Below are 23,897 nucleotides of genomic sequence, written 5' to 3' on the forward strand. Positions count from 1 at the left end.
GGGCATGCTTTGTTGGTGCTAGAATCTGTGGTGACACTTGTGGGTTGCCCCAGCACCTTCATAGGTTGTTTTGGTCATTAACACAAATGACACATTTCACTGTACGTTCTGATATACATGTGATAAATGAATCTGATCTGAACTGTCAGCTTTCTAAAGCAGCCAAGCACATTCCTATTTAAAGTAATTATTGGAAGACTGTTGTACAAATCAAATCGCACTAGGCAAAGTAAGTTTTCTTTTGCAGTTGAAAAAAAAAGTATCAGGAAAAAATAATAGTGGAACTATTACATAGGCATTGCTGACCTAAAGCAATGTTTCAGTGTATTACACATTTCATCAATGAGAATGATTTACAGCTGCACAAGCAAGTGCCTTGAGGGGTCCATTTGAATGTCATAAATATTATTCCTTGAAGATTGTCAGAAACACACTGAGTCTCAGCAATTTGCAGAACGGTAAACTTTATTCCCGCACCCTTCTACTATAATAGTAGGCACTTACCCGGTGCGTCCTGGGGACTTCCAGTACCAGGTACTGTCCCCTTCTCCCCGTTTACCGCTCTGCGCTGTCCGGATATCACTTGCTCAAACCGCGCCGGAGCGACGAGCAAGGAGTCAGGGACCGCCAAACTCGGCGGGGTGCACCGTCTCCGATGTCCTTCCTCGTGTCCACCGCGGCAGGAGTGTGGATCCCGGACGAGCCCCCACGTTGTCAGAAACACACTGAGTCTCAGCAATTTGCAGAACGGTAAACTTTATTTTTCGAGTCTGCAGAGTCGGACCCAACCAGCTCCTGCTAGATTGAGTGCCGAATTACACTTTGCACAGTTTTTTTTATACCCTACTTGTTTACGACTTTGTGAGTTGCACCCATGTGAGGTGGGTGCAGACATTCCTCCTTAATCTCATTACAAAATTACAAATGTGATTACCCTTTGGCCCACTTATCAGCCTCAGCGCATTTTGACCGTTATTGTTCAACCGTTAAGCATGTCTTCCCGTTACCCGTATCGCTTCTTTAATCAGCAAGCTATTGTTTCATCCTCATATTGCAAATTGGTTTATACGTTGCCCTGCAAGTTGCTTTGCACGCTCTTTCTGTGTCAGCACATTCTAAATGGACTCCTTAAGTACCGTCTTTAATTTAATCATTTCTCTCAAAGATCACATTTTAAAATTGAGACCTTCTAGCTGAAGAAATACCAATTAAAGACAGCAAATTGCTACTTGAGTAAGCCACGGCCAATTTAAAACAGTGCTTCAGGGTTTAGTTTAATTCCTTCAGAGGCTAAATTAGAGCTAATTCCTGTACTGTCTCGGTTTCTGTTACTTGGATTGTAGACTTAGTTAAATAAGTGAAACTTCTTTAAAAAACTGCTGAATTTGACCTTAACAACGTGGCGCCGGCGGCGGAGGGGCCACTTGACCTTTCCGGTATGGCGACGCTGTGGTGGCTTGTGGGTGTCATCAGGGTAGGTCCTGCTGTGGGACAGAGAAGATGGCGGAACTTCTAACAGCCGGAGTTTGCAGGTAAGTGACAAGTGGCGCCGTCGATCTTCTTGTCGAGTCCGGGCTGAGTGAGTTTGTGTGGGAGCGTCTGCCGTGGGGCAAGGGGGAGCGAGGGAGTCGATGTGTCCCCAGCGGCCGGCTCCATGACAACCGCTCGCCGGCTCATCTCGGCTCTGAAAAATGGTTGTGCATTTTCCTCCGGCTGTTAACTTGGCGCTTCTTCCCCGGGACCGGGTTTTTGGAAGGACGCGATGTTTGCAGACAGCTCTCTTATGGTGATTGTGCTGAGTCAGTGTTCAATTCATAAGGCTGTACGAGTCATGAGAGTGTATACAGAGGCAGAGTGGGGGCATTCACTGCAGCCCAGACCTCATTAATTTGCAATTGATTTATTGTTTTGTAGGAAGGAGGGAAAAGAACTATATTCCTCCCTTTACTAACTGACGTGGCAAGAGCCCCTGTGTTCTGTCATACTATTTATACTCTGATGCCAACGGTCAATTCTGTTATAGGACGTAGTTAATTTGTGTCAGTGCACTCAGTAGGAAAATGCATGCGTAAGTCTCTTGCATCAGTGTGACAAGTTGCATAATTAGTGCTTTAACATCCTGTTCGTTTGATCACGGTTGAAGCAGTTGTCCCTAAAATAAAGTTATCATCAATTAAAGCATGCTGCAGTCAGTTACTCAGAATGCTGCATTTCAGACTTTAGAGACCGTTCACCTGGTAGTAAAGCTGCCAGTTATTATAATCTACTTCTGCAATTTAAATTATAAGTATATAATTCTCACACCCTTGGAACCATTTAAGTTTTATTACTGATTGGCGGTTGATAAACTCCAAGGTGCCTGAAGCATCTTATCAGACCTTGAGAGGAAGGGGGAAGGTGGTTTGAAGAAGATGCTTTGCAGATATACTTCTGCTGTCTGGTATGATTTTTAAAAAAGCAGAAATAACATTTGAACTTTGCTGTTTGTATTGAAACAGAATATTGGAAAGTCAGTCAAAGATACTTCTGAATTAATCTGAATTATTATTTTAAAAGTAACTTATACAAGAGACCCTCATGCAAGATGTGGGAGATCTGTGAGACCTCTAGTCATCCTGATTGTTACATCTGTGAGAAGTCAATTTGGGTGCAGCACCTTATAGACTGTTAGGGAACTGGAGCTTCAGCTCATTTGGGAAAATGAGGTGATAGGTAAGAGCTATGGCGAGGTAGTCGTATCATATTGCAGGAGGTAGGTAGTTTTATGACTGTCTAGAGAGGGAAAGAGTAAGTGGATAGTGCACTGTACCCATCTGGCTGTTCCCTCAATGATAGTTACAACTCTTTGAATACTGTTGGGAGGGGAGGGGTTGTGGAGTTACCTTCCATTGGGAAAGCCACGGAATTCAGGTCTCTAGCACTGAGTCTGGCTCCGTGGCTTCGAAGGAAAGGCATGAGAAGAGGGGGCAATGGTAATAGAGGATTTAATAGTTGAGGAACAGACAGGAGATTCTCTGGATGTGAAAGAGGTTACTGGATGGCATGTTGCCTCCCAGGTGCCAGGGTAAGGGATGTTTCAGATTGGGTTCCCAGCATTCCTAAGGAGGAGAGGAAGCAGGCTGAAGTTGTGGTACTTATTGGTACCAGCGACATGGGTAGGAAAAGGCATGAAGTCCTGAAGAGTGAATATAAAGGGGGCTAGGTCAGCTGAAAAGCAGGATCTCAAGAGTAGTAATTTGTGGATCTCTAGATTCCCACACACCAGTGAGGGTAAGAGTAGGGTAATTTGTCAGGTGAATGTGCGTCCGAGGAATTGGTGTAGACACCAAGTTTCAGATTTGTCTATCACTGGGAGTTCTACCGGGGAAGGTTTGACCTATACAAAAGGGATGGGTTACACTTGAGCTCAAGGAGGACTAATCAAATTTCACAATACATTTGTTATCAAAGGTACATACAGTCCTGATCAAGTGTCTTGGGTACATATGGAAAAATTCTGTAAAGGGAAGATGCTTTCAAAAATAATGAAATGAAAGCTTTGTAAATATCAAAAATAATATAAAGAGCAGTAAACAGTAAGAAAAGACTAAATAGAATCAATATTTGGTGCGACCACCCTCTGCCTTTTAAATCGTCAATTTTCTTAAATACTCTGTTGTGCAGTTTTGTAAGAAAATCAGCTGTTAGGTTGTTCCAAGCTTATTGGAGAACTTGCCACAGTTCTTCTGCAGACTTGGCTGTCTCTCTTGTTTCTGTCTCCAGGTAATCCCAGACAGCATCTTGTTGAGATTAGGGCATCTGAAACCATATAAAAAATCTATACCTAAGATCTTTGCACAGTACCGTCTGTCACCATATTCATTTTATTGTGGGCATACACAGTAAAATGAGCACAATTGAATTAATGAAAGACCACACCTAACAAGATGAACAAACAACAAATGTGCAAAAGATAACAAATTGTGTAAATATGAGAAGTTGAGATGAAGAGTCCTTGAAAGTGAAGTAGAATGAGTGAAGTTATCCCCTTTGGTTCAAGAGCTAATGGTTGAGGGGTAATAACTGTTCCAGAGCCTGGTGGCGTGGCTCCTGAGTCTCCTGTACCTTTTTTCCCTGATAGCAGCCATGATAAAAGAGCATGACCTGTGTGTCCTTGATGATGGATACGTCATTCCTGTGACAGTGCTCTGAGTAGATGTGCTCAATGGTGTCCCTTTGAGGCAGGGAAAGGATGGTAGGTTGAATGAACCATGGTAGGTAACAGATGTGGAACATCTAGTCAAGAGGAAGTTAGAAGCAAGGATTAAACAGGGCCCTTGAGAGTTTCAAGGTAGGAGTTTAAGATGGGATTTAGGATTGAGCTAGAAACTCGCATGAGAAGGCCGTGGTATATGTGAAGAACGGGGGATGATTAGAGTGAGAGTAGGACAGATTAGGGATAGATAGATCAGAAGAGAAAATGTGTGCCTGGTGTCAGAGGAGGTTGGGGGGGGGGGGGGTCTTAATTAATACTTCAGTATTTGCCAGAGTGGGACATTAATTGAATATAAGGAGTATCTGGCCTCCAAGTCCAAAGGGAAGTTACAGACTTACTTGCAATGATCATTTGCCAGAAAAAGTGTAATTAAAGTATTTAGTTGCTATCCTTGTTTTGTTAGTCACCTGCCGGAAGTCACTTGCACTGGAAATTTGCAGATGGCAGATGGTGTTGTGGTTGTTTAGAAGGTTGTCATAGGTTATAACAGGACACTAATGGGATGTAGAGCTGTGCTGAGAAGTGGTAGATGATATTCGCTTGAAAAAGTGTGGAATTATAAATTTTGGATGGTCAAATTTGAAGACAGAATACAGGGTTAGTGGCAAGATTCTTAGCAGTGTTGAGAACAGAGGGATCTTCCTTTCCATGTCCATAGATCACTCAAGTGTGCTGTGCAAGTTGATAGGTTGGTTAAAAAAGTATATGATGTGTTGAACTTCATTAGTCAGGAGATTGAGTTCAAGTTCAAGAGTAATGTTGCAGCTCTGGTTAGGCCATACTTGGAATATTGTGTTCATTTCTGGTCATCTCATTATAAGAAGAATCTGGAAGCTTTAGCGAGGGCACAGAGGAGATTTACCAGGATTAAAGAGCATGTCTTATGAGAATAAGTTGAGTGAGCTAGGGCTTTTCTCTTTGGAGTGAAGGATGGAGGTAACTTGCTAGAAGTCTAGAACGTGATAAAAGGCATAAATGGAGTGGACAGCCGGAGATTTTTCCCTAGAGTGGAAATGGCTAATACAAGGATGATTGAAGGAAAGTATAGGGGAGATGTCAGAGGGAGAGACGGGTGGATGCATGAAAGGCTCTGCCAGAGGTAGAGGCAGATACATTAGGGGCATTACAGAGACTCTTTAGATAAGCACATGGATGAAAGAAAGATGAAGTACTATGTGGGAGTGAAGGGTTAGGTTGATCTTCAAATAGATCATAGTACTCCTTATCCGCGGGTTCTGCATGCGCGGATTCAACCAACCGTGGATCGGGAAAACCTGGAAGTTCTCTCTCCAGCATTCGTTGTTTGAGCATATACAGACTTTTTTTCTTGTCATTATTCCCTGAACAATACAGTATAACAACTATTTACATAGCATTTACATTGTATTAGGTATTATAAGTAATCTAGAGATGACTTAAAAGTACAGGCAGTCCCCGGCTTATGAATGAGTTCCATTCTTGAGTCCATCTTTAAGTCGGATTTGAAGTCGGAACAGGTACATCCGGTATTATTTAGTGTCAGTTAGTCAAATGTATTTCTTAGTATATATACATATTTTACTTTCTATGCATATAAAACACTTAAGAAACATGCGTATTTCAATAATTAAACCACTGTGTTGCTCAATAATAATTGTAGCTTTCATTGGGGCAGGGCCTTTCACATGCTCCATTAAAATTGTCCGGATCATTGACCGACTGTAGCCTAACGCTTTTCCAATGACTGATGGCGTTTCACCTCCTTCTGATCGCTTTATTACTTCCACCTTATTTTCAATCATGATAGTGATTATTTTCATGAACAGAAACACTGCGGATTCAGAGCTATGTCGCCGGGTCCTAATGTCCACTGCACTGAACCACGTTAAATAAAGTCCGGGATTCCGTTGGGTCCTAAAGACCACCGCAATAAGACAGGTTAAATAAGGGACTTGAGCAAATGAGGTTGTTTGGTATCCACGGGGGGTCTCGGAACCAATCCCCGACTGTACAGTAAATGGTCAGTATAATGTGGTGGGCTGAAGTGCCTCTACTGTACTGTTCTATGTTCTAATGATGTTAAAGGGAGATAACATTTCTTGCATAAAAATCCATGCAAGGGCACAGAACTAGGGAAGGCTTAATACAGTTTGGTGTTAGGCTGGGTTTTATAGGACTACAAAATGGATTACTATTTATCCAGTTTCAACCAGTCAATACTACATCGACATGCACCCTTTCACTGTATCTGACACCATTTAATTCCAGAACAGGCTGAGGCTTGACGTCTGATCTGAATTTTGATTGTTCATGGTGCAAATTACTTTATACTGATATGAAACTACAACTAGTTGAGAGATTAGCTTCAAAGAATCAAATTTAATTTCCTTTGGTTTTATGATTTCTATTGTTTTGGAACATTGCTCAGTGTGTATAAATCTGTATTTATCATTGCTGTTTAGTAATTTAAGGAAGTTGTTATTTGTGACAGGATTATGCAAGATATGTCAAATGTAAAAAGAAAGGTGCAGAACAATGTCGAAAATATCCTTTGTTGGATTAAAAGGTACTTAGAATTATTTTTGGTTTCCATTATATATTGCCCAGTTCAATGCTTACAAGATTGGGTCTTTGGAATTGTGAATTTGTGGTATTTAAAGCTTACATCCGTCCCACAACAAGAGGGAGTAAAAATCTTTGCATTATGACTTTGTTGCAATGCACAGACATATGAATTTATAAGTCTAATGGGCTTCCAGAAAGAAGCTGTTCTGTATCCAGTTGGTCCTGGCTTTAATGCTGCAGTACCGTTTGACAGACGGAAGCAGCTGAAACAGTTTATGGTTGGGGTGATCGTCCAGGACTACTTTACAAACCTGCTGCTGAAAATGTCCTCAACGGAGGGAAATTTACATCCATTGATGTGCTGGGCTGTCTGTAACCACTCTCTGCAGTGCCCAGCGGTCAAGGTTGGTGCAGTTCCTGTACGAGGCAGTGATACAGCTAGTCAGGATGCTCTCGATGGTGCCCCTGTAGAAGGTCTTGAGGATTTGGCGGCTCATTCCAAACTTCTTCAGTCACCTAAGGTGGAAGAAATGCTGTTGTGCTGTTTTTGCCACACAGCCAGTGTGTACAGTTCAGGTGAGATCTTCAGTGATGTGTATACTGAGGAACTTGAAACTAACTGTCTCAGCTGCAGTCCCATTGATATTGCTTGGGTGAGCCTGACTCCATTCCTCCGGTAATCCATGATCAGCTGTTTTGTTTTTTTTTGGACATTGAGGGAGGGGTTGTTATCTTGGCACCACTGTGTCAATGTATCAACCTCTCCTCTGTAGGCTGTCTCGTCACCGCTAAAACTAAGCGATCAATGTCATGTCATCTGCAAATTTGATCAGCAGATTGGAGCTGTGTGTGGCATCCAGTAGTGGGTGTAAAGGGAGTGGAGGAGAGGACTCGGGACACAACCCTGTGAGCAATACTTGAGATTTTCTGCTGGAAAATAGGGTGTTCCAGTTAGACTTGGCTTCCTTCGGTGGTTGACAATCATGGGAACTGTTCAATTTGCATGAAATTTAATTGTGCTAGAATGTACTGTATTTGTATGAGCTTTAATTTACTATTTCACTGCAAATCTTCAGTTTGTCACTGATTTGAGGAATATACTGGACAAATACCTATTGACAGATTTATCTTCTTAGGCAGTCCCTTGGGATCAAGGATGGTCTGGTTCTAAGATGGCTGATGATGCCACACTGGGAACCTTAATATTTTTTTCCCCCACAGATGGGAAGGAGTAGCTAATGGGGTAGATAGATGGATAGTTTGGGAGATTGTGTGCTTCTTCTACACTTCCATATTTTTGGGTATTCCCATCCAATGTTTCCAGTACCATCCCAAATGAAACTTCACCTCTTTTTTTGAATGATTAAGGGTCACAAATTCTCTGGAGTACATGGGAATGTTGTACAACTTCAAGGAAACTCTGAACGTGCTTGTATCTTTCACTCTGTCCACCTGATAATTTTTTTTTCATGACAGATCTCACAATAAAATGTCTATTTTAGGAGCCTAGTGTTAAGCATGCGAATGACGCAGCCACTGCAACCACCAGCTGAGACTAGCTAGAGTCTCTATGCTGGGATTGTCAGCCTGGGAGAGGATGCACGTGATGATTCCTTCATAACACCTGTGAATGTTGGAGGATTTTAGAGACAGTGTTAGTGGTATTTTTCCACAGTCTTAACATGCCTGCACTAGATAGTGCAGGTCTCAGAAGCAAGTATAAGGACATATTAATTTATCAGGTGATTTTATTCTGAAAGCAGTTTTGACTGTTCTTTGCTGGTATGTTGTAACTGGAGGTCTAGAGTTGAAGAAAAGAGGCTGAAAACCAAGCAGGGATATAAATTGGCTGGCAAAAGTATAACATTGTCTGAACAATAGATTTGGTGTGTCTGAGTCAGAATATTTGACTGGCTTTCTCAGTATACGTTTATATAATTGTATTGTGGCCATCCTGGGAGCAGTCATTGTGTGAATAGGCCAGTATTAGTCCTCAGGCTTTGGCTCAGCAGTCTTCGCTGAGAGCAAATGAGGTGAATGTGAAACTCTTATTTCAGAGAGAAGGCACAAGTAAGATCAGATAAACTTTTTTTTACAGCCTGTAAATCTTTAGTCAGTATAGGCCGGATGGTTAAGGAGGTGGAATGATCCACTCCTCAGATGTGGGATTTCAGGGTACCTGAATACATCTATAGGTATTGCACCCAACTTTAGCTCCTGACTGACAAGGTTAAGGAGCTGGAGCTGGATATATTCAGGACCACGTGAGAGGCGGAAAACCTCTTAGATGAAACATTTACTGAGGTGGTCTTACAAGGTGCAGTCTTCAGATAGTAGATGGGTGACCGCCAAGGGGAGTAAGGGAATAGGCAATTAGTGCAGGGTTCGCCTGGAGTCATTCCCCTCAGCAACAAGTATACCTCTTTGAGTACTGGTAGGGGAATGTCCTATCAGGGCATAGTAGCATCAGTCAGGCCAGTGGCACTGTGGCCAGCTCTGGGGCTAAGCAGGGAAGGACAAAGTCAGGAAGTGCGATAATGATAGGAGTGTAGCGATGTGCTACACTCAGCGCTGAAATAACGACGCGCAGTCGGTAAGTCGTTTCGAGACTAGTTTATTCAAACTTCGCGGCGCTGGTATTTCAATCCCTAGCGCCCGCCCTCTCCGGGCGGAAATGACATCAAAAGTGCATTACCAAAGTCTCTCCCTGCGCGCTGGCTATTTGTGAGCTGGTTCGCCTGTGCAGAAAGTGGGTTGCCACACGATATGGACGTGAATGTGGTCAAACTTCCGGTGGGTGGGTTCAAACTGCTGTGGCGGGGCTTTAGTGTGCCGCTGTACCTTGGCTGTTTGGTACAGTGTGCACGTTCTGGCCCATTCACTGACCTGCTTACGAAGTCCATGCCACGCGAACTTGCTGGAGACCAGCCGGATGGTTGTCCTGATAGATGGGTGCACCAAACCGTGTATGGAGTCAAAAACCAGCCGCCTCCGGCTGCTGGGACGATGGGGCGAGGTTGGCCAGTAGCCACGTCACACAGGAGGGTCCTATCACCTGGGCCTACGAGAAAGTCCTGCAGCTGCAAACCCAAGACTGCAGTCCTGTAGCTGGGTACCTCGTTGTCTGCCTGCTGCGCCTCCACCAGTGCTGCATAGTCCACCCCCAGGGACAGGGCCTGGATAGCTGGTCTGGAGAGAGCATCCGCCACGACGTTGTCCTTTCCTGAGACGTGCTGGATGTCCGTCGTGTACTCCGAGATGTAGGACAGATGTCGCTGCTGGCGAGCCGACCAGGGATCGGACACCTTCGTGAACGCGAAGGTCAGCAGTTTGTGGTCCGTGAACGCGGTGAACGGCCAGACTTCTAAGAAGTACCTGAAATGCCGGATTGCCAGGTATAGCGCCAACAGTTCCCGGTCGAAAGCACTGTATTTGAGCTCGGGTGGTCACAGGTGTTTGCTGAAAAACGCCAGGGATTGCCAGCAACCCTCAATGAGTTGTTCCAGCACCCCACCGACTGTTGTGTTAGATGCGTCCACTGTGAGAGCGGTAGGGGCGTCCATTCTGGGGTGCACTAGCATCGCGGCGTTTGCTAAGGCTTCTTTCGTTTTAATGAAAGCGGCGGCGGACTCCTCGTCCCAGGTAATGTCCTTGCCCTTACCCGACATCAGGGCGAACAGGGGGCGCATGATTCGGGCAGCTGAAGGGAGGAAGCGGTGGTAGAAATTTACCATACCTACGAATTCCTGAAGGCCTTTGACTGTGTTGGGTCGGGGGAAATGGCGGACCACGTCTACCTTAGCGGGTGGAGGGGTTGCCCCGTCTTCAATAATCCTGTGACCAGGAAGTCGATGGTGTCGAGCCCGAACTGGCATTTGGCCGGGTTGATTGTCAGGCCGTATTCACTCAGTCGGGCGTAGAGTTGACAGATGTTCCTGACGACTGCTGCTGGCGATGAGGATGTCGTCCAAATAGATGAAAGCGAAGTCCAGGTCGCGTCCCACCACGTCCATTAACCGCTGAAACGTCTGTGCGGCATTCTTTAGGCTGAACGGCTTGCAGAGGAACTCGAAAGGGGTGATGAGTGCCGTTTTGGGGACGTCGTCCGGATGCATCAGGATTTGATGGTATCCCCGGACAAGGTCCGCCTTGGAGAAGAGCCATGCGCCGTGCAGGTTTGCTGCAAAATCCTGAATGTGCGGCACAGGGTCGCGGTCTGGTGTCCTAGCCTGGTTCAGTCTGCGGTAGTCGCCGCATGGTCTCCAGCCCCCTGTTGCTTTGGGCACCATGTGCAGGGGGGAGGCCCATGGGCTGTCGGACTGCCGTATGATCCCCAATTCCTCCATCCGCTTGAATTCCTCCTTCGCCAGTCGGAGCTTGTCCGGGGGAAGCCGCTGAGCACGGGCGTGGAGGGGTGGTCCCTGGGTCGGAATGTGGTGCTGTACCCCGTGTCTGGGCATGGCTGCCGTGAACTGCGGTGTCAGAATCGATGGGAAGCCCGCCAGGAGTCTGGTGAATTCGTTGTTCTACAGCGCGAAGGAGTCCAGGTGTGGGGCCGGCAACTTGGCTTCACCCAGGGAGAACGTCTGGAAAGTCTCGGCATGTACCAGTCTTTTCCCTTGCAAGTCGACCAGCAGGCTGTGAGCTCGCACGAAGTCCGCCCCCAGGAGTGGTTGGGTCACCGCGGCCAGTGTGAAGTCCCACGTGAACCGGCTGGCGCCGAACTGCAGCTGCACTGTGCGGGTGCCGTAGGTCAGTATCATGCTGCCGTTTGCGTCCCTCAGGGTGGGTCCTGGCTTCCTTTTGCAGGTGTCGTACCCCATCGGGGGCAAGACACTGATCTCTGCTCTGGTGTCGACCAAGAAGCGGCGCGTCCCGACTGTTTGTCCCAGACGTACAAGAGGTGCAGGGTCAGGGTGAATCTTACTAAGAAAAATTTAAGCCAAATACAAAGTTAAACACTCAACACAGTGACAACGCCAATGACTTAAAATGGCGGACAGCGTTCTCCTTCCTCAGTTCGTAAGTACGAGTTGTCCATAAGTCAGACGTTCGTAACTCGGGGACTGCCTGAATAGTGTGTTGGGGAAGAGGCTGAAGAGCAGGATCTCCAAGGTAGCAATCTCTGGATTACTCCCAGTACCATGTGCTAGTCAGGGGCAGAAGTAGGATGAAAGTACAGATTAGTGAGTGGCTGAGGAACTGGTGCAGGACAAAAGGCTTCAGATCATTGGAACCTCTTCTAGGGCAGGGTTGACCTGTACACGAGGGATAGGTTGCACCTAAACTGGAGGGGGACCAATATCTTGGCTGTGACATTCGCTAGTGTTACTCAGGAGGGTTTAAACCAGTTTAGCGGGGGACGGGAAGCAGACAGGATCAGGTCAGAAACTTGAGGGATGCAGGGGAAGATAGATGTCGGGACCAGTAGAAATGGGAAGGAGCAAAGTAATAGGTACGATGGGACAGATATTTTGAAGTGTGTATATTTTAATGAAAGGAGTATTATAAGTAAATGTGATGAACTTGGAACATGGATCAGTTTATGGAATTATGATGTTGTGTCCATTACAAAGGCTTGGCTGAGAGTGGGACAGGAATGGGTGCTTAATGTTCCAGGGTTCTGATGTTTTAGAAAAGATAGAGAGGGAGGTAAAAAGGTAGTTGGGGGGGGGGGAGAGAAGAGGAGGAATTGCTTTACTAATCAGAGAAAATATCACATCTGCACTCATAATGGAGGGCTTTCCACTGAGTTTATATGGGTAGAAATCATAAATAGGAAGGGTACAATCACTCTGCTTTGTACTACAGCCCCTCCCAGTAACCCTCCAGAGTGCAGAACATTGAGAAGCAGATAAACGGGTAGATTGAAGAAGGGTGTAAAAAAAAATTAGGGTTGTTGTCATGGGGGACTTCAACTTCCCTAATATAACCTGGGACCTTCTTAGTGCAAATGGCTTAGATAGGGCAGAATTTGTCAGGTGCTTTCTGGAGGGTCTCTTAAATCAATATGTGGGTAGTCCCAACAAGTGGAGGGGCTATACTGGATCTGGTGTTGGGTAATGATCCTGGCCAGGTGATGGACCTTTTAGTGGGTGAACATTTAGGGAACAGTGACTGCAACTCCTTGCTTTTTAAGATAGCTATAGATTAAGTTAAGTGTGGACCTTGTGCAAGAGTATTAAACTGGAGCAGGGCAAATTATGAGATCAAAGGGAGAGTTTATTGGGAACAGCTGTTTTTGGGCAAGTCCACATCCAATATGCGGAGGGTCTACTCATAGTCCCAGGGTATAGGACGAGTATGTTTCACTCAGAAGGAAGGACAAGGATGGCAAAAGTAAGAGAACTGTGGATGTTGAGGGAGGTGATGAATTTAGTCAAAAAGTAAAAGGAAAAGTATGTAAAGCTAGGGAGCTAGAATCAAACAGAGCCATGGAGGGTTATAAAGAAGCTAGAAGAGAACTACGAATGCCAGGAGGGGGCCATGAAAAGTCCTTGGCAAGTAGGATTAAAGAGAATCCTAAAGCATTCTATACATACATCAGAAACAAGAGGATATCTAGGGAGTGTGTGGGAACACTCAGGCTTAGATGGGTGGTGGGGGGGGGGTGAAATATTTACTTGATGTAAGGGATGTGGCAAGGTCTTTAATGAGTACTTTACATCAGTATTTACTAAGTAGAAGATGTGGAGGATAGGGAGATCAGCGTTGCGAGTATTAACATGCCAGGGCATTTCGAAGTAAAGGAAGAGATTGTGTAGGGTTTCTTTAGAGTATTAAGGTAGATGAGTTCCCAGGGCATGATGGGATATACACCAGGTTATTGACAGAAGCAAATAAAGAGATTACTGGGGCCTTGACCAATATCTTTGTGTCCTCCCTAGCCACAGGTGAAGTCCCAGAGGACTGGCAAAGAAGGTTGTTTGAGAAGGGAACCAGGGATAATCTTTTGACTTATGAGTCTTGTGTCAATGGCAGGGAAGTTACTGGAGATAATTCTTAGAGATAGGATTTATGAGCATTTGGAAAACCATGGCTTAATTCAGAAGAATCTGCATGGTTTTGTGGGGGCAAGACTTGTCTTACTAACTTGATTGAGTGTTTTGATGAAGGTGATTGATCAAAGTAGAGCTGTGGATGTTGTCTAAATGGATTTTATTGAAGTGTTTGACTAGGTCCCTCATGGAAGGCTCATCTAGAAGATTAAGCTCCATGGGATCCATGGCAAATTGGTTGTATGAATTTAGAACTAGCTTGCCTATAGAAGTCAGAGGGTGCTGGTCGATGGGACATTTTCCAGCAGGAGGTCTGTGATTAGTGGTGTTCCACAGGGATCTGTACTGGAGCCTCTACTGTTTGTGATGTATCTAATTGACTTGGGTTAAAATGTACATGGTAGGTTAGCAGGTTTGCAGATGATATGAAGATTGGTGTTGTGAATAGTGTAGAAGACTGACAAAGAGTACAGTGGGATATAGATCAGGTTCAGATATGGGTAGAGAAATGGCAGATGGATTTTAACCTGGCCAAATGTGAAGTGTTGCACCCTAGGAGGTTAAACCTAAAGAGACAGTATGCTCTCTCCTTACATGTTGATGAGCAGGGGGATCTTGGGTCCCCAAGTCAAGAATGCCATACGCCTTCTTAACCACCCTGTCAACCTGCTTAAAACTCTAGTTATCCCGCATTGCACACAGTTCTGGTCACCCTATTATAGGAAGGATGTCGAGCCTTTGAAAAGGGTGCAAAAGAGCTTTACCAGGATGCTGCCTGTATTAGAGTGCATGTGCTGTAATGGGAGTTTGAACTGACTTGAGGTGTTTTCTCTGAAGTGACTGAAAGGAGATCTGAGGTTTACAATATTATGAGAGGCATAGATAGAGTAGATAGACAGTATCTTTTTTTTTCCCAGGGTTGAAATGTCTAATACCAGAGGGAGGAATTTGAATTGAAAGGGGGTAATTTTAAAGGAACTGTACAAGGCAATTTTTTTTTACACAGAGAGTGGTGGGTGCCTGGAATCTGCTGCCTGGGGTGGTGGTGATGGAGATACATTAGGGATTTTAAAGAAATGTTTAGATAAGCACATGAATGTGAGAGGAATGGATATTGTGTAGGCACAAGAGATTAGTTGGCCATTTGATTACTAATTTATTTGATTTGATACAACATTGTGGGCTGAAGAGCCTGTTCCTGTGCTGTACTGTTCTACATTGTATGTTCTATATTGCATGTATCCCACTATTAGCTATATAATGTATCACTACTGATGTATTGCAGCAGTCCTGCTGAGATGCGTTTCTTGTAAAATATGTTTTGCTCTGAATATTGAGTCTTGCAACAACAATGTTATAATTTTGCACAGTCAGTGCAGAGGAAATTAAAACGTGTGGATAAATCTTATTAACCTGGTTCTGTATTCAAGCTTGCCTGGAATATATTATTTTTCAGATATATTGGCAGTTCATTTGACAGTGGGATGCCACAATTGAATTATACACTGCCTTGCTTGATGCGGCAGGTCTTTATTGGACTCTGACCATGAAAGAGAATCCTGATTATTTACTTATCTCCTCTCCCCTGTGATATTTTAGCTAACTCAGTGTATACATGCATCACGTAAATGCGTTCAACTAATGCTTTTTAATCCTTAAGCTCCTGTTTAGAGGAGCTGAGGAAACATTTCTGTAAATGAATGTTCCTGAGGGACAATATTGTATGAGGGTATATTAATTTTTTTTTGGAATTGTTTGTAATTTTCAGTAAAATTAATTATAGATGTGCTTGAGTCATTTTCACTATAGTGATGGTGCAGTATGTACCTGACTGAATGGGTGAGTAGTTTGTGGAGATGTGCACTCCTTCCACCACTTGGGCAGGACTTTCTTTGTGTTCCCAACACATAATTTTGAGGTTGTCATTATCAACTTGAAAGCTCCTTCTCCACTTTAAATGCAGGCAAATCAGAAGTTCCCAAGGACAATTGTACTTCAAGGAAACTTAGATCATTGTTTTGTAACTTTCTCTATTTGCTTGATTATCTCTTCCCATGACAGAGCTTGGAATAGTGTCCATTTTGGGAGTCTGGGGTCTGTCTTGTGAACATTGTGGCCTGTCTAATGTAGCCAACCAAGAGTAAATAGGTTAGAGATGTTAGTCCATGAAGGGTCAGAGCCGTCTCTATTTCCTGAGGAGACTGAGGTCCTTTAACATCTGCTGGACGATGGATGTTCTAAGAGTCTGTGGTGGCCTGTGCTATCATGTTTGCAGTTGTGTGTTGGGGCAGCAGGCTGAGGGTAGCAGACACCAACAGAATCAACAAACTCATTTGTAAGGCCAGTGATGTTGTGGGGGTGGAACTGGACTCTCTGACGGTGGTGTCTGAAAAGGGGATGCTGTCCAAGTTGCATGCCATCTTGGACAATGTCTCCCATCCACTCCATAATGTACTGGTTAGGCACAGGAGTACATTCAGCCAGAGACTCATTCCACAGAGATGTAACACTGAGCATCATAGGAAGTCATTCCTGCCTGTGGCCATCAAACTTTACAACTCCTCCCTCAGAGTGTCAGACACCCTGAGCCAATAGGCTGGTCCTGGACTTATTTCCATGGCATGATTAACTTATTATTTAAGTATTTATGGTTTTATTTTGCTATATTTCTTCACTATTCTTGGTTGGTGCGGCTGTAATGAAACCCAATTTCCCTCGGGATCAATAAAGTATGTCTGTCTGTCTGAATGCTGATGTTGGTTTCATTAACCTTCAAGAGAATTTGGAAGATTTCTTTTCAGACAGCAGTGATATTTTAACAATGCCTTGAGATGCTTGTTCTTTGTAGATCAGCTCTGAGTAGTATATAGAAGGGTAGAAATCACTGCTGCCTGGTCTGCTGTGAGTTTGAGCCATATCTGAGACCTTGATCTTAAACTAGCCTCTTCCTGAATCTGATCAAGAATCATAAAGTTCTAAAACATGATTTATCTTATTTGTACATATTTGCAGAGGAAATTGCATCATTTTGATATTGCAGAAAAAGCTCGAAATAAAATGGTTGCCCTTAGTGCAGGATATATTAAGTATTCTGTGATTATGCAATATGAAAGGAAAAACTAGTGAGAAACATGGAGAAATAATTGATGCATGTACAATGCTGAATTCCTAATCAAGTATGAATATTCACCTATTGGATAATGAAAATTGCTCTTGCCAATCAGAGAGAGTACCTGGCTATTTGAAAGTTAGACAATAATGTGATGGTGCCAGGGTTTGAATAAATATACAACAGAACTGTTATGAGTATTGTTTTTTTTATCAGGTTAGTGCTTTACTATCTACATGAAGTGATTGATTTGCAGCTTAAAAATAAATGAGATGGTGCATAATTGCTGGATAGTACTAAGAGAGTCTGCCACAAATGCTGTAATTAAAAAAAATAATTGGTTAATGTAGGTGATCTATGGTTCTGTTGCTTTTTTATGGTTCAGGCAATTATGACAGAGACTTGAAGCCATTAGTTGTCATGGTGGCACATACTGTAGCTCAAGATCAATATCAATAAGATTGAATATTTCATGTAAGCTTGCTTTGAAAATTGTTATTTTTAACAAAGCTTCATAATTTTTTTTAGGGAACCAACTTGTTTTTAGCTAATAAAGTTACTATATAACTTTCAAAGGCAAATTATACTAGAAAAGTACATGAAATCTAAATGTCCGATCAATGGGGAAAAACACACAGATACAATCTTATTGTGATTAAATCTACCTTTTTAAAATTAAATTGTGGTGACCCACTTTCCAGCGCACTTGAACCGGCTCACAAAATGGCGCGCGCCAGCAGAGAGGCCAGCCCCAAAAAGGGCGCCAGGCCTTCTTCACCAGCAAGGGGAAAAGCCCGCGTGCGGGAAGGGACTGTGAATACAGCATTCCCGCCCAGAGAGGGCAGAAACGGGAAGGCAAAAGGGAGGCCGCGAAGTTTGAATAAATCTTTTACATAACTGCAACTCATCGTCTGCATGTTGTTATTCCAGTGCTGTGTGTAGCACACCGCTACAAAATCTACTTTTTAAAAAAAATACATCAATTTTATTGTTACCTTTTAGTTCTCTTAATATTATTTCTGCTTGGAGAAAGTTCATTTTTGAAAAGAAAATAAGTGTAAATTCAAGTAAACCCAAAAGATTTCATGAATGGAATTAGTATTTAAAAATAATAATCAGCTGAATTCATTCAGTGTTTCCTGTAATACAGGCAGTCCTCGGGTTACGTACGAGTTCCGTTCCTGAGTCCGTCTTTAAGTCGGATTTGTACGGAAGTCGGAACAAGTACAACTGGTATTATTTAATGTCAGTTAGTGAAACATTTGTCTTCGTATATAATATATATTTTACCTTTCTATGCATATAAAACACTTAAGAAACGTATGTATTCCAATAATTAAACCACTGCGTTGCTTAGTAATAATTGTAGCTTTCATCGGGGCAGCGCCTTTCAAATGCTCCATCATTCTCACTTTATCCGCTATCCTTTAAAATCATTCCGATCGTTGACATACTGTAGCCTAACGCTTTTACAATGACTGATGGTGTTTCACCTTTTTCCCAACGCTTTATTATTTCCACTTTATTTTCAATCGCGATCGCTTCCTGGCAATGGAACAAACGGAAACACTGCAGGCAGCGGCTCCCGAACTTTGCTGGTTCCCAAGGTCTGCTGGGTCCTAAGGACCACTACATTGAGACAGGCTAAATGGGATAAGTGGGGGCTGTGCTGGGTTTGGGTATTTGATTATCCACAATATTCCCTGTGGGAATTTAAACTGGAGGTGGCAGTGTTTTTTTTTTACGAGATCGAGTTGCGAGCTCGACATCAACCCAGCACGGATGGTACGGAGTCACTGGATGGACATCAACCCAGCACAGGAACAGTCTATCACTGGATCAAACTCGGGGAAACTCCGTTCTCCAGCCCGGCGCTGATCTCACTGCGCCACCAGCCGACCAGAATGGTGGGCGGGGGGGGGGGGGGTGTCAGGGTGAATCTTACTAAGAAAAATTTAAGCCAAATACAAAGTTAAACACTCAACACAGTGTCAATGGCAATGACTTAAAATGGCGGACGGCGTCGCGATCCAACTTAAAATGGTGGACGGCGTTCTCCTTCCTCGGTTCGTAAGTACGAGTTGTCCGTAAGTCGGATGTTCGTAACTCAGGGACTACCTGTTTCTGTTCTGTAATGGATTTATATAGTAGGAGTTCAGTGAAACTCTCTCACTGCTCTCCCACTGTGATCCACTCCAACTCGTCAACTACGTCTTATCCAGACCCATTACTACAGCCATGTATCCTGAGTCCTGCTGAAGGGTTTCTGTCTGAAATGTCGATTGTACTTTTTTCCATAGATGCTGCCTGCCCTGCAGAGTTCCTCCAGCATTTTACTTGTGTTGCTCGGATTTCTAGTATCTGTAGATTTTCTCTTGTTTGTCTTTTGATTACATGACTTTGTCACTTCTATAAACTAACCTCTGTAAAATAGAACTGGTTAGTAAACAGGAATTATACATGTGAATTGGTATCAACTGATATTATTTGTCCCAAAAATAGATATACAGTGCTGTACTTGAGCAGGTTAGATCAATAGTTCTCAACCTTTTTCTACTCGTGGTCTACTTGTGACTTCCATTTATCTCTGTGGCCCCCATCCCCATAGTCTCCATTAATTGCTAAAGTTTTTATTTGGTTAACTGTACTAATTATTCCACTACAATCAATATTTATGTTTTAACAGATTATAGATGTATGTTAAATATGTTACCGGTATGTAAAAAAAAAAGTTAAACTATTTCAAAACTCTGAATATGTTGTTTTATTAATAACATATACAGTGGCACGCAAAAGTTTGAGCACCCCAAGAGATTTGAGTTCTCATAACTTTTACCAAGGTCTCAGACCTTAATTAGCTTGTTAGGGCTATGGCTTGTTCACAGTCATCATTCGGAAAGGCCAGGTGATGCAAATGTCAAAGCTTTGTAAATACTCTGACTCCTCAAACCTTGTCCCAACAATCAGCAGCCATGGGCTCCTCTAAGCAGTTGCCTAGCACTCTGAAAATTAAAATGAACGATGCCCACAAAGCAGGAGAAGGCTATAAGAGGATAGAAAAGCATTTTCAGGTAGCTGTTTCCTCAGTTCGTAATGTAATTAAGAAACGGCAGTTAACAGGAATGGTGGAAGTCAAGCTGAGGTCTGGAAGACCAAGGAAACTTTCTGAGAGAACTGCTCGTAGGATAGCTAGAAAAGCAAATCAAAACCCTTGGTTGACTGCAAAAGACCTTCAGGAAGATTTAGCAGACTCTGGAGTGGTGGTGCACTGTTCTACTGTGCAGCGACACCTGCACAAATATGACCTTCATGGAAGAGTCATCAGAAGAAAACCTTTCCTGCATCCTCACCACAAAATTCAGCATCAGAAGTTTGCAAAGGAACATCTAAACAAGCCTGATGCATTTTGGAAACAAGTCCTGCCAACTGATGAAGTTAAAATAGAACTTTTTGGCCGCAATGAGCAAAGGTATGTTTGGAGGAAAAAGGGTGCTGAATTTCATGAAAAAAACACCTCTCCAACTGTTAAGCACAGGGGTGGATTGATCATGCTTTGGGCTTGTGTTGCAGCCAATGGCATAGGGAACATTTCACTGCTAGAGGGAAGAATGATTTGAATTAAATACCAGCAAATTCTGGAAGCAAACATCACACCGTCTGTAAAGAAAGCTGAAGATGAAAAGAGGATGGCTTCTACAACAGGATCCTAAACACACCTCAAAATCCAGAATGGACTACCTCAAGAGACGCAAGCTGAAGGTTTTGCCATGGCCCTTACAGTCCCCTGACCTAAGCATCATCGAAAATCTGTGGATAGACCTCAAAAGAGCAGTGCATTCAAGACGCCCCAAGAATTTCACAAAACTGGAAACCTTTTGCAAGGAAGAATGGGCAAAAATCCCCCAAACAAGAATTGAAAGACTCTTAGCTGGCTAGAGAAAGCGTTTACAAGCTGTAATACTTGCCAAAGGGGGTGTTACTAAGTACTGATCATGCAGGGTGCCCAAACTTTTGCTTCGGGCCCTTTTCCTTTTTTGTTATTTTAGAACTGTAAAAGATGGGAATGAAAGAAAAGTCATCTTAAAATATTAAAGAAATGTGCCATCTTTAACTTTATGCCTTTTGGAAATCAGGTCATCTCTTACTCAGCTATTCATGGCAACAGAAATTTTGACCGGGGTGCCTAAACTTTTGCATGCCACTGTATAATATTCTTCCAACTAGCAACAAAAAGCACAATATTATTGCTATGGCTTTGCAGCAGTCTTCACTGTGGAAGACACTAGCTGTGTGCCAGAGGTCCATGAGTGTTGCAGAGCAGCAGTGAGTGCCATTGCTATTCCAAAGGAGAAAGTTCTAGGCAAACTCAAAGGTCTTAAGGTGGCTAAGCCACCTGGACCAGATGGACTACATCCCAGAGTTCTGAGAGAGATTGCTGAAGAGATAACAGATGTATTGGTCATGATCATTCAAGAATCATTTGATTCTGGCATGGTCCTGGAGGACTGGAAGATTGCAAATGTCACTTCGCTCTTTAAGAAGGGAGGAAGGCAAAGAAGGTAAATTATAGACCAGTTAGCCTAACTTCAGTGGTTGGGAGAGTGTTGGAGTCTATTATTAAGGATGAGGTTTCAGGGTACAGTCGACCCTCCTTATCTGCAGGGGATTGTTTCTGGGACCCCTCGCAGATACCAAAATTCGCGGATGCTCAAGTCCCTTATTTAACCTGTCTCAATGCAGACGACCTTAGGACCCAGCGGAAACCCAGACCTTATTTAACCTGTTTCAGTGCGGTGGATATTAGGGCTCAGCGGCAGAGATCTGAATGTGCAGTGTTTCTGTTCACAAAAATGAACACAATCACAATTGAAAATAAAGTGGAAATAATAAAGCGATCGGAAAGAAGTGAAACACCATCGGTCATTGGAAAAGCGTTAGGCTACAGTCGGTCAACGATTGGACCAATTTTAAAGGATGAAGTGAGAAAGGCTCTGCCCTGATGAAAGCTACAATTATTACTCAGCAACACAGTGGTTTATTTATTGGGTTTTGGGTTTTTGATCGTCCACATCAACCTGGCACGGTGGAGAGCGCACTCAAAAGCAGTCTGTCGCTAGATCGCACTCCGGAACGGTTCCTGAGCCCGGCGCTGAAACATGCGTTATTAAGTGTTTTATATGCATAGAAGGGTAAAATATATGCTACATACGAAGACAAACATTTGACTAACCGATGCTAAATAATACTGGATATACCTGTTCCGACTTATAGTATGAGAACTTCCGATTTTTTTCGAATCCGATTGGCGATAACCCACGCACATCCTCCCGTATACTTTAAGTCATCTCTAGATTACTTATAATGCCTAATACAATGTAAATGCTATGTAAAATGGTTGTTATTCTGCATCGTTTAGGGAATAATTACAAGAAAAGAAAGTCTGTGCATGCTCGGATAAGAAGTGCTGGAAGAGCACTTATGGGTTTTCGTGATTCGCGGTTGGTTGAATTTGCGCATGTGGAATCTGCGGATAAGGAGGGCCGATTGTACTTGGAGATTAATGAGAAAATTAGCCAAAGTCAGCATGGTTTCAGTGAAGGGAAGTCTTGCCTGACAATACTGTTAGAGTTGTTTGAGGAAGTAACAAGCAGGGTAGACAAAGTGGAAGTCATTTACTTGGATTTTTAGAAGGCATTTGATAAGGTGCCACACTTGAGGCTGTTTAATAAGTTAAAATCCTATAGTGTTACAGGAAAGATCTTGGCATGGGTAGAGCAATGGCTGACAGGCAGGAGGCAGCAATTGGGAATAAAGGGAGCCTTTTCTGGTTGGCTGCCAGTGACTAGTGGTGTTCCTCGGGGGTCAGTATTGGGGCTGCTACTTTTCACATTGTTTGACAATGATTGGGATAATGGTCCTGATGTCTTTGTGGCAAAGTTTGCGGATAATACAAAGATAGGTGGCAGGGTAGGTAGTGCTGAGGAAACCATGTGATAGTAGCAGGACTTAAACAAATTTGAAGAGTGGGCAAAAAGTGCCAAATGGAATAGAGTGTTGAGAAATGTATGATAATGCATTTTGGTAAAAGGAACAATAGTGCGGACTATTATCTAAATGGAAAGATGGTTCAACCGTCAGAGGTTCAGAGGGACTTGGGTGTCCTTTTGCAAGACCCCCAGGAGGTTAATTTACAGGTCGTGTCTGTGGTAAAGAAGGCAACTGTGATGTTGGCATTTATTTCAAGAGGAATAGAATATAAAAGCAAGGAGATAATGCTGAGATTCTATAAGACACCAATCAGGCTGCATTTTGAGTACTGTCAACAGTTTTGGGCCCAATATCTCAGAAGGGAGGTGTTGCCATTGGAGAGTGTCTGGAGGAGGTTCACAAGGATGATTCTGGGAATGACGGTGTTAACATATGAGTAGAATTTAAAAGAATGTGTGGGGATCTCATTGAAACCTACTGAATGTTGAAAGGACCAGATAGGGTGAATGTGGAGAGGAGAGGATGTTTCCTATGAAGGGTGTATCCTGAACTAGAGGGCACAGCCTCAGAACTGAGAGGCGACCGTTTAGAAGAGGTAAGGAGGAATTTTTTTTTGGTCAGAGAGTAGTGAATCTGTGAAATAATCTGTCACAGACTAGTGGAGGCCAAGTCTGTGGGTATGTTTAAGGTGGAAGTTGATAGTTTCCTGATTGGTCAGGGCATCAAAGGATATGGTGGGTAAGCAGGTGTATGGGATTGAATGGGATCTAGGATCAGCCATAATAGAATGGCGGAGCATACTTGATAGGCTGATTGGCCTAATTCAGCTGCTATGTCTTGCAGTTTTATGGATATCTTTCTTTCCTGTAGGTATGTGACCAAAGCTGCACACAATTTTGTTAGATCCTTGTGACTGATGCAAGCTAGTTAGTGAGTTTTTGAATGCTTGGTTTCAACTGGGTTAAAGATAATCAAAGATCACCTCTTTTCACAATGCCAAGAC

The 23,897-nt window shown here is 43.4% G+C and overlaps 1 protein-coding gene across 2 annotated transcripts in view; it reads left to right on the forward strand.

The window, feature by feature from the left end:
• The first annotated feature begins 609 nt into the window (after positions 1-609).
• LOC132401816 (MAP kinase-interacting serine/threonine-protein kinase 1-like) overlaps positions 610-23,897 on the forward strand; it is a 76,012-nt gene continuing 52,724 nt past the window's right edge. Inside the window, exons 1-2 of one of the 2 annotated variants that reach the window (XM_059984052.1) lie at positions 610-1,532; positions 6,726-6,800. The gene's annotated coding sequence lies outside the window, so the exon portion shown is untranslated. The remainder of the gene's footprint in view (positions 1,533-6,725; positions 6,801-23,897) is intronic. The other variant, XM_059984051.1, reaches the window with a different exon arrangement.

The sequence above is a fragment of the Hypanus sabinus genome, chromosome 11, assembly GCF_030144855.1.
Source record: "Hypanus sabinus isolate sHypSab1 chromosome 11, sHypSab1.hap1, whole genome shotgun sequence".
In the NCBI taxonomy this organism is placed as follows: domain Eukaryota; kingdom Metazoa; phylum Chordata; class Chondrichthyes; order Myliobatiformes; family Dasyatidae; genus Hypanus; species Hypanus sabinus.